The following is an 11976-nucleotide window of genomic DNA, read 5'->3' on the forward strand; positions in this document are numbered from 1 at the left end:
ATGTTCATAACAGCATTATTTACAATTGCCAAGGTATGGAAGCAAGTGTCCATCAACAGATAAATATAAAGAAGATGTGGTATATATGTGTGTGTGTGTGTGTGTGTGTGTGTGTGTGTGTATGGTAAAATACTACTCAGCCATAAAAAGAATGAAATTTTGCTATTTATAACAACATGGAGGGACTTGGAGAGTATTATGCTAAGTGAAATAAGTCAGACAGAGAAAGACAAATACTGTATGATATTACTAAATACTGTATGATAGCTTTTCTGGTCAGCAGCCTGAGAGGGTAAAAGGAATGATGTCTGTGTCACTAGTCTAGTGTCAGCACTGCTGTAGTCACTGGTAGCTCCACATGGGAAGAAACAGTGGATAGAAGGATGGCTGTGATGATGGCGTTTCTTAGGACACCTTTGGATTAATCATGAAAACAACTACTCTCTGAGCAGCTGCAGGCAGCGTTTAGTACATAAACCGTGTAAGTTACTGTAAATATGTTGACAGAATTATACTTACTCGTTTCCAGGTGACCTCTAGAAATGGTTCGCTATTCACTTGACCCAGAAAATCCCACAAAATCATGCAAGTCGAGAGGTTCAAATCTTCGTGTTCACTTTAAGAACACTCATGAAACAGCCCAGGCCATTAAGGGTATGCCACCAAGTATCTGAAGGATGTCACTTTAAAGAAGCAGTGTGTGCCATTCCATCATTACAATGGTGGAGTTGGTAGGTGTGCCCAGGCCAAACAGTGGGGCTGGACGCAGGGTCTGTGGCCCAAAAAGAGTGCTGAATTTTTACTGCATATGCTCAAAAATGCAGAGAGCAATGCTGAACTTAAGGGCTTAGATGTAGATTCTCTGGTCATCGAGCATATCCAGGTGAACAAAGTCCCCAGGATGCGGCACAGGACTTATAGAGTTCACGGTCGGATCTACCCATACATGAGCTCCCCGTGCCACATTGAGATGATCCTTACTGAAAAAGAACAGATTGTTCCTAAACCAGAAGAGGAGGTTGCCCAGAAGAAAAAGATATCCCAGAAGAAATTGAAGAAACAAAAACTTATGGCCCAGGAATAAATGCTGCAAAAAATAAATGCAAATAAAAGTTAAAAAAAAGTACTGTATGATATCACTTATATGTGGAATCTGAAATATACAACAGTCTAGTGAATATAACAAAAAAGAAACAGACTCACAGATATAGAGAACAAACTAGAGGTTACCAATGGCGGGGGAAGCAATATAGGAGTGGGGGAGTAGGAGGTATACACTACTGCATATAAGATAGGCTCAAGGATGTATTGTACAACACAGGGAATATATCCAATATTTTATAGTAACTGTAAATGGAAAGTAACCTTTTAAAATTTTATTTTAAAATTTTTTAATAAAATTAAATTAAAAAAACAGACTCACAGTTATAGAGAACAAACTAGTGGTTACCAGTGGAGAGAGGGAAGTGGGGAGGGGCAAGATAGGGGTAGAGGATTTTATTTTTTTAATTTTTTTCTTTTTTGGCTGCACCACACAGAATGTGGGATCTTAGTTCCCCGACCAGGGATTGAACCTGCGCCACCTGCATTAGGAGCACAAAGTCTTAATCACTGGACTGCCAGGGAAGTCCCAGGGGTAGAGGATTAAGAGGTACAAACTACTAAGTATAAAATAAGCTACAAGGATATATTGTACAGCTCAGGGAATATAGCCAATATTTTGTAATAACTATAAACAGAATATAACCTTTAAAAATTGTGAATCACTATGTTGCACACCTGAAACCTATATTATACATCAACTACACCTCAATAAAAAGAATAATAAGAAACTTTTTAAAAACTGTGCCCAATAAATATTTGCTGCTGAAAGCATGTTGAAAGAGTATTTTGAGGGGGGTTATGGGCAAGTTTAGGGATGAGGCTTCCTGGGACAATCATAGAGCAACAGAAACCACCCCTACTCAAAAGAACCTCTCAGGGACCTACCACCACTTGGAATTCCAATTGTGCTAACAGGTTTCTCTTTGAAAAGGTAAGATAGAAGGCATTCACATCTCAGTGCCAATGTTTTTATTAGGTAAACATCTTTTGGAGGGACAGGGGGAGTCAAAGAGAAGGGATTGGGGAGTTTAAAAATTTAACTAAGAAAAAGATTCCTACTGCTCCCCCAACTTCCTCCCCTCTTCACTCCAACTTTTTAATAAGTTGTCTTCTTGGGCAAGAGAGTCCTTTATTAAACAAGACTGAAATGTATCTAACTGCCATATCAGTGTCTCAATAAGAAGACGCCTCAACTTGCGCCTGACCTCAGATCTAACTTCTGCTACTTTTATGCATAACTACAAATGTGTATTCTTAGCCTAAGTGTTTTTGTTTTGTTTTTTGTTTTAATTTATTTGGCTGCTTCAGGTCTTAGTTGCGGCATGTGGGATCTAGTTCCCTGACCAGGGATCCAGCCCAGGCCCCCTGCATTGGGAACGTGGAGTCTTAGCCACTGGACCACCAGGAGAGTCCCTAGCCTAGCTTTTCTAATTCATTAATTCACCATTTGGCCTTAACTGCATAACAACATCTATGTCTTAAGCTGTGATTCTCACAAATTATTTTCCCAAGTGCATGGAATATAGTAATATAGAGTTATAAATAAACACACAACATAGTGCAAAATAACCTACATTCTTCGAAATAGGAATTGGTTTGCTCTGAGTCTTTAGCAGTGTCATGGAAAAAGTGATGCTCTTACGTTCACAAGTCTCCAAGTCCTAGCCCTGCTATTTATTATGTGTTTGACCTTGGGCAAGTCACAGCCTCCCTGAGCTTCATTTTCCCCATCTGTAAAATTTTATAATAGCGTATACCAAATGGAGCTGGTGGGAAAATTAAGGCAATAACATATGGGAAAGTACGTTAAAAACTATAGAACTGTATACAAATATAAAGTACTATCATCATTTGAAGAAGCAGAATTATAGGAGATAAACAAACTTGGAGTCCAATCCTGGCTCCACTGTTTTTGAGTGGTGTGACATTATGCAATTATATAATCTGAATTTCAATTTTTTAGTTTGTAAAATGGAGGTAATAATAAAGACCTCAAAGGTGTGTTATAAGGATAAAACAAGACAGTTCTCCTGGAGTGCTACCTGGAACACAGTAGGTACTCAATAAATGTTAGCTCCCTTTTCCTTCCCTGCTGCAGTTTGAAGTGCCTTTATTTTCGTTAAATCAGAATCACTTCCACCACTCTCTTGCCCAGTAATAGCCAAGATGAATCTTGAGGATATGATGAAACAACAAAGCAGAAAATCAATGATAAGACCTAAGTTGTGGTATTTTCCCATCCAGTAGTAATCTCTCATTGTGCTGGAACCATCAACAGCTAATTACATCAAGTGCCAAATAAACAGCCAAGGAAACAGCATGAAGCAACCATGGCAAGGTAAATTAACCTGGAAAGCTACCATCAAAATATGAGGAATAACCCTGAAAATGTTCCTATTTGTACTCCAAAACATAATTGCAAATTGCTTAGGCAAGCAGGGTATGTTCAGTTAGATTCTTGAAATTTTATCAGACAAATGGTTTTGGCTCCCTAAGACCTTGTGGTGTCCTGGGCTCACAGTACACAAGCTATTGTGCAAATTATTTGGGATTGCTTCTTACCACAATTTTTTTTAATGCAAAATATTGTCTACTCTGCCACTAAGCTCTGCTGTGTGTTATTTGCTAATTAAGGATGCAGACAGCCTGTGCAGTAATGGTGGTTGATGTCTGCTGCACGTCTTAGTGAGAAGGATGGTGAGGACAAGCATTAGCTGCAGCCCACAAGAGAAACGAGGTAATTGGCATTGCTCACTGCACTGCAAATCACGTCTTCCTAGAATTACAGAAGAGGCACTTAAGAATAGAGAATTATCCTGCATAAAATTGTAGTTGTGGGAGGCTTCCCTGGTGGTGCAGTGGTTGAGAGGCCTGCCGATGCAGGGGGCGCGGGTTTGTGCCCCGGTCCGGGAAGATCCCTCGCGCCGCGGAGCGGCTGGGCCCATGAGCCGTGGCCGCTGAGCCTGCGCGTCCGGAGCCTGTGCTCCGCAACGGGAGAGGCCACAACAGTGAGAGGACCCCGTACCGCAAAAAAAATTTTTTTTAATTATAGTTGTGCTCATGCTGAAAAACAATGCTGTGAGGTACTGTTTTCAATTATTTTTGTTATATAAATTAATGACAATGTAATTTTTAGCATTTCAGTTCACATCGCAATACTGATAATAATAGTTCATTTCTGACTTTTTAACATGGACCTCGTTTCATCTCTTGTGTTTTAAACTTTTTTGTGTCTGGAGATCAGTCTTCTAATCTAGATTTATACATGCTAGCTCGAAACCAACAGTTTTAATGGTAATGGTAATAACTGTCCTTGAAATAATGAAAAACACTTAATGAATAAAGATCAAGTTCAACAGCCAAGCGTTGGCTCTTGGCCCACTCCCACCATCCTGCAGCTCAATCTCTCAGTAACTCACTTCTTTCCTCTAAAATGAAACACAGTAATTATCATTAATTAACAAACGCCACACACAGGTAATACAAGTGACTGTACCAGGTGTCATGTCGATTTGGCAGCATTAGGACAGCTTTGCCTGCAGAGACCATGCCTACTACTAATGAAGAAACACAAAAAGTGGTCTCTGCTCTGAAGAAGACACTTTCTACCCCAAATTAATCTTATAAAGCAGACTTCTCTAAAAAGTGTGGTCTCTTTATCTATGCTCTCTGACTTATCCAACTAACAAATCAAAAAGTAGAGTTAAAATGTTCAACTGGGGACTGGTTCAACAAACTACAGCATACCCAAACAATGAAATATATTGTACAATCATAGAAAAGAAAGCAGGAGTGGATGAATACTGTGACTTTGTTTATGTAAAAAGAAGGAAAAGATGAAAGAAAGAAAGATGGAAAGTTAAGAGAGTAGATTTAAAAAGTTATCACCACACACACACAAAATATGTAACTATGGGAAGTGGTGGTTGTGTTAACCTTATTATGGTGATCATTTCACAATATGTATATATATATATATATATCAAACCATATACATTGTATACCTCAAACTTACTCAATGTTGTACATCAATTATATCTCAATAAACCTGGAAAAAATATAAATAAATAAATAAAAACAGGCTCTGGTGAGAGACTCAGAGAGCCTCTATCTCTTGGTTTCCATCAAGAGAAAAAGGAAAGAGAAAGAAAGAAAAAGATAGAAAGAAAAGAAGAAAGAAGGAAAGAAACAAAGAAGGAAAGAGAAAGGAAAAGGAAAAGGAAAGAGAGAGAAAGGGAGGGAAGGAGGGAAGGAGGGAGGTAGGAAGAAAGAAAATAAGCATATATATGTTTATATTAATTGAAAATTTCTGGAAGGGTTCTTATAGAGCCTCTTCATTTATTCATATTATTTACCTTGTTTGCTTATTACTTTTTAATTGAAAGCAGGGGTAGCTTGGATCTAAAGTTCTCCAAGCTCTGCAAATCTGATTTATCTTATTGCTGCTTTGATCAGGAACAACTCCATTCCAATACAGATTCCGATGTGTCTCTTTTCTCCCATGGAGCACATCAGTGAAGGGACAGAAGGAAACAAGAATGACAGACCTGGCCTCTATCTGACCATGACACGAAGTGTGAGAAAACATGTCTACTCACATTTACCTAATGATTTCCAAAAGTCAGAAAAAATGCAATAACTGGATTTTGTAAGAGGCTAGGTGATTTTTTTAAGGGGGAGGGAAGGTCAGATAAACTGGCACTACCATTGAAAGTGGTCCTGAGTGAATCAGAATCAGCCTTGGTACATTTCAATGCATTCTCTTTAAAAGGCAATTTTGACCAATTCTGAAAAGAAAGGAGGGAGTAAATCGGAGACTTAGGGTTCAATAGGACAGAAAAAACTGAGTCGTTTGGGGCTATTCATGCTCCAAGTGAAGAGCAGTGTCACTAAGCAGTGGGTTCACAGCTATGCTAAAAAAAAAAAAAATTTAAAGGTGAGTAACAAGCCCAGCTAGGTGGGGCTCAAAGTGGGGCAAATCTGACCACTGGGCCATTGCTCCCTGATTAAGAGCCACCGTCCACCTGAGACAACAACTCAAGCTAGGATCACAGAGCTGAACAAGAATTGGAAAGCTCCTTCAGCACTTGGCCTTCAAGTTCTCTGGCTTTGCAGGGACAGAAACGTCAGGGACAACAAGACTCATTGTTCCCTTACCCGGTTCTACCTCACTCTGCCTTCTCTGCCTTAGTAGAGTTGTAGAAATTTAGAGCTGAACAACCCTCTCATTCCTCCAATGTGGAGAGAGAGGCTAGGGGCGGGGAGTGATTTGCTCACACAGCTAGTTATTAGCAGAGTGGTAATTAGAGTTTTGTCCTTAGTCCCACAGTGGGTGTTCTACTATAGCAGTGGTCTCCTGTTCTTAAGTCTCCTAATGTTACCCAAAGTGAATGAATTGCTTATCCCTGAGGTGCTAATAGCAAACAGTGGTCCAATGTTGCCTTTCAACCAGCAGCTTCTGAATTTTAAACATTTCCTGGAATGAAATATTTGACTTCAAAAGCATGAATCTCAAATGATGGGAATTATAGGGAACAGTGCTGTCTGCTACCAGCACTTCCTCTCATTTCTTTGCCTTTCTTCACTGAAGTCGCACAGCCAGCAGGGATGCCAAAAAACTTGAACTTGATTAAGTTGGAGGGGTTGATGGCATAAGCTTCCACCGGCAGCTCCAAACTTCAAGGTTGTACACATTATGTCTGATTTTGTAACTAGTGGGCTTTCCACCTAGTGCCAGGGCTATTTTTCTGAGTCAGTTTCATTGTTTGGAAAATAAATAAAAGAAATATCTTCATTTCCCAAAGATATAATTTTAAATTCAGATGTTTAGAAATACGTTGCAGGAAATAACTGCAGAAAAGAAACAGACATTGGATATTAGCATTTTCAAACAGAGCAGGGGAAAGCTTCTTTTCTTTCAAGTAAGGATTAAGAGTTCTACTTGCAAATGGAGAAAGATGACTAAATATTGACATTGTTCTTTACTATAATTAGAATTATATATACAAGAAATGGTTGACTCAATAGGTCAGACAAAAGCACACCTAAAGCAATTCTCTCTGCATGTGAACAGCAAGGAATGATGCCTCAGAGTGAGGTATTATAAATATTCAAGCCCCTTTATTCTGAATTGCAAAAATTACCTAAGATTCTTCATTTGCAAGAAGATGACCTCTCAGGTCCTCTCCAGCTCACAGGGAGCTTTTCTTCCTTCAGCAGGAAAGGAGTTAGTCAAATTAGCTAATTGCAGTGAATCAGTGACAATATGACTTTTACCCTGGGCGATTCTTTCATGTCTTTCCGTGCTAAGAAAGTCCCTGGATTTTAATGAAAACCCACATGGTTTCATTTGTAGCTTCAGAAATAGGAACGAGCTATTTTTCCTTATAACAAACCATTTATCTCAGAAGGCAGAATAGTGAGAAGCTTTCCAGATCTTTTTATTCTGTTTTTTCAGTTTCCATTGTGTTGAAATCTGTTGACTAATTGTTCAAATAGAGTACTGTCACAGGATAGATCCCATAGGAGATCCCCTGGGTTTGAGAAACACAGAACAGCATATTTGGTAAGAATACTGCCTTCCCATAGCAATGTGTTAATTCCCTTTCAATGAAAAACAGATTCACCAATTCAGAGGATTACATTCTTCTGAATATTTTCTTTTTCTTCTAATCACACTTAACTTTCAAATTAGGATTTGCGTAGGGCAATTAAATTGTTTCTAGTAAACATTTTAGTGCCCAAAATAATCTGATTCTTACACATAGCCTTTCCTTGAAATAAGCACTTAAGATCTTTTGTTTGTTTAATATACCTCCCTCACAATTAAATGCATATCCTAGTTGGAGGGAAATTTACCACCACTGTCCCCAAAATTTAGATGGCAAATATAATTATAATGAGGAGGGGCGGAGGCAGAAACTCAATAGTTTCTGCTTCCTGAGAACTATAGCTTCCTAAGAACTTAACTTTGAAAAATGTGAGGTTGTTTTGTTATTTGAATTTGGATCAACATTACTGTTCCCTGCCTAAGAAGGAGTGTTGTCTAAAAAATGAAGAATAAACTTGAACCTCTGACCATAATGCTTCAAGTACCTATTTATTGCTGCCATCATGGTTTTCTTCCACTCAGTAAATTATCCATTCTGAAAAGTAAATCACATTTTTATAGTCCTTTGCAAATAACTTTTATATGTATTATCTCATTTAATCCTAACAACAAATCCATCAAATAGGTAATTGTCATCCCCACTTTACAGATGAGAAAACTAAGCCCAAGAGGTTAAGTGCTATTTAAAGCAGACTTTCTAACTCTAAATCCAGTGTTCTTTGCACTAAGCAAACTGCTTCAGATTGTTAGAAATATCAAATTTTGCATGAGGTCTGTTAGTGGTAAAACATGTTTAAGATCAGTTATCACTAAGGGGAATTAATAAGGATGAGCTCCAGAGGACATGACCAAACAGTTATATCTGTTTGTGTGTTCCTCCAAAGAATCCAGGAGCAGACTAGAAGCAGAGCTGGAGATAGATGGCCATCAGAAACAGAAAGGTCTTGGCAGGTACCAATCTCTGCTAGGGAGCTGGGACCGAGAGCAAGAAGTTCAGGTCCAAGAGTCCTAGAGAGTAACGTAGAATGCTAACCCCAAAGAGGGTTGTATCTCAAGTCAAGGACATGGGCAAAAGGGAACAAGTCAGGGGCCTAACGACTATAAGTAACATTCACTTATTTACATTACATTATAGCTATTGTATTATATGATATGCATTACATACATTATGTATTATATTTATTACATTATATCTATTTATTTATGTGTATCATATTATCCTTTAAATATAGTGTAATTAACTAGGGGGAAGCTCAGACACTAGGACCAAAATTTGGAGGTCTTCCATTCACCCAACTCTACCCCATGGCCTAGGGCACCCAGGACAATTATTGTTTCCAATACACAATAAGGGGCTTGGGAACAAACTTGGGTCCCCATAGCAGATAATCGGTCTAGGCCATGATTAGCCCCATCCTGAAAATCTAGGCCCCTCTTTCTCCTTCTTCCTCCTGCCCTTGTTTTGGAGAGCTCGTGGACAGCTAACCTCACCATGCCTATCACGCAGAGCTGCCACAAAAGGCTATGCAGGTTGTGCACTACTTGGGGGGACACATCACAAGGCACTAGCATCCTCATTATTTGGTCACACATCCCCCTCCCTGCCAGGTGCAAATCCCTCCTACAATCTGCCTTCTGTATTTTCATCCATGGTTCATCACTTCACCCAAGCCCTGCAATTCTCTTTTGCCATTTCCTTTCATTTCACCTGTTTAATAAAATCCCAATCCTGTCTTCTCTACTCCTATATTCAAGCTACAGGGGACTCCTGGGGGAAAAGACACTGCTGTGCATACTGGATGTGGTTAAAATATATGGGCTCCACCAGCAGAAATGCTATATAAGCGTAAAATAAAACTTCTATTGTGTTAAACCACTGGAAAAAACATGATCTCAAAAAAAAAAAAAAAAAAAAGAGAGACATCAGTCATGCCTACAGGTTCTCCCAGGGAGCCCTCTCACTCTTTCAGTTTCCTCACTCTCCTCCAACTTCCTACTCCATCCCCGACCCACTCCCTCTGAACCAAAGACTAAGCCTCCTACTTCCCAAGACAATGGTAACAGAAGAGAATTCCCTCAGCTTCAGTCCCTCCATCTTCCTGCATTCATACCCATCCTGTTTCTTTCCCTCCTGCCCCAAGGCAAGAAGGGTCTCTCCTATCCACAGCCAACACCACCACCCCCACCGCCCCCCCCCCCACCCCGCAGCTGCTCCCTAACCCACCTTAGAGACTCTTTTCTCTCTCTCTCTCTCTCTCTCTCTCTCTCTCTCCCCAATTACCACCCCTATCATCTTCTTTCTCTGCTGGCTCTCTACCACCAGCATTTAAACAGCTTACCCTTCAACTCCCCAGGTGTCTCTACCTATCATCTCCATCTCTCCCTTTTTACCTCTCAATTTCTTGAATCCACTAGCTTCCCAAACTCACTATCCTCTTGAATCTTCCCACCTGAATTCTACTCACTCTCCTCCATTCCTCACCTCCCATTCACCTCCCAGTCCTCTGCAACCTGGCTTCTGCCAAACGTTCCACTAAAACTCTTCTCACCAAAGTGCTCCCTGTCACAAATGGAGTTTTTTCCCTTCTTGTCTCACGCACTTTCTTAGCAGCATTTGTTGATCGCTCCTGCTTTCTGAAGTGACGTCCCCCTCTTGCTTAGATAACACTGGGCACTTCTGGATTTTCTCCTGCCTCTCCAGTTACTCCTTCTCGATATCCTTCAAGGGCTCTTCTTTCACTCATGTCTCTTCAGTGATGGTCTTTCTCGGTGTTCTTGGAACCTCTCTTTTTCTCCATCTACTCAGCATCCCTGGATAATCTTAACTCTACTTCTAGACCTTTAAGTATCCTTGTAATGCTGACTACTTCTAAATCTTGTCTTCAGAATTGAATAGCCAGCTACTCAAAGGACATTTACACAAGCACTTCAAAGACCACGTGTGAACTCGTCGTTTCCCCAGCCCATCCTGTTCCCCTAGTGGTCTTTCTCAGTGGCCACTCAGTGGAGCAGAGGATGGAGCAAGAAGCTCAGCATCTTCCCAGCAGGGGCTGCAGGCAGAGCAGACTTCTTCCCGCTGGACCCCTCCAAGTAGATGTCTGCACTGCAGCAGAGTGGTCTGTTTAAAGTGGCAACTTGATGCATAATTGCCCTGTTTATCCTGAGGGCAACAGGAATTCAGTAAATGTTTTTAAAATCCAAACTCCTTACCATGGCACACAAGAGTTTTCTTTGGCCACTCCCTATCTTTCATTTCATACTATAGCTAAATGATAGCAAACCCTTATTCTTATACAATATGCCCGGCATCATTCTAAGTACTTGAACATATTATTATTCCTCACAACAATCCTATAAGGCAGGTTCTATTATTATTTCTATTTTATGGATGAGGAAGCTGAGGCAGAAAGAGACTAAGCGTCTTGCCCAAGGTGACATAGCAGCAGTCTGAATTCAAACCTATGTGGTCTGGCTTTGAGATCATGATCTTAACTACTATGTTATACTGCCAAACAGAGCTACTTAGAGTTCCTGGAACATGCTATTCTCTGCTTAACCTCTGGCCTGTCTCTCTCTCCATATATATATAGATGGATGGATAGATATAGATAGAGAGATAGATAGGTAGACAGATAGATGATAGATAGATAGATAGATGATAGATGATAGATGATAGATAGATAGATAGATAGATGATAGATAGATGATAAACAGATAGATGATAGATAGATAGATAGATGATAGGTAGATAACACACACACACACACACACACACACACACACACACACACTTCTCCTGACATACTTAGGTAACTCGTCATCCTTCAGATCTTGGTACAGAAATCAACTCTTCTGGGAAGCTTTTTTCTGACCCCCCCTTCTGTACCCGCACTATGTTCCCACTGTTGGTGCCTCCCCTAGGGGCTCCCACAGCATCCTGCCCTTGAGCTTGTCATGGCACTTACCACTCTACTGTGATTGCTGGTTAACTTGTACATCTTCGCTTCAAAACTGAAAGACTCTCAAGACGAGGACTGTGTCTTGGTATTTGTTGTGTCTCCATAGCTTTACACAGTGCCTGGCACATGGTAGGGGATGAATGGTAGCAGAGGTAGGTGTTGAATAAGTACTTGGCAAATGTTCTAATGACATCATCAGACAGAATGAATGAGCCTGAGTTGTCCAGATACTGGCCTAGGGCTCTTTAAATTGCTCCAGACCTGACCGAGAGCTGTTCCCAAACATAAGTGTAGGACTGAGCC

General features: G+C 40.3%; 1 non-coding gene and 1 pseudogene across 1 annotated transcript; both read left to right on the forward strand.

Annotated features, from left to right (window-relative positions):
- The first annotated feature begins 287 nt into the window (after nucleotides 1-287).
- LOC116756711 lies at nucleotides 288-1093 on the forward strand (annotated as a pseudogene).
- On the forward strand, nucleotides 388-453 carry LOC116757204. The gene has a single exon (XR_004350858.1). It is a non-coding gene; the product is annotated as a small nucleolar RNA SNORD58 (small nucleolar RNA).
- Nucleotides 1094-11976: the final 10883 nt, after the last annotated feature.

Source organism: Phocoena sinus, chromosome 7 (genome assembly GCF_008692025.1).
Source record: "Phocoena sinus isolate mPhoSin1 chromosome 7, mPhoSin1.pri, whole genome shotgun sequence".
In the NCBI taxonomy this organism is placed as follows: domain Eukaryota; kingdom Metazoa; phylum Chordata; class Mammalia; order Artiodactyla; family Phocoenidae; genus Phocoena; species Phocoena sinus.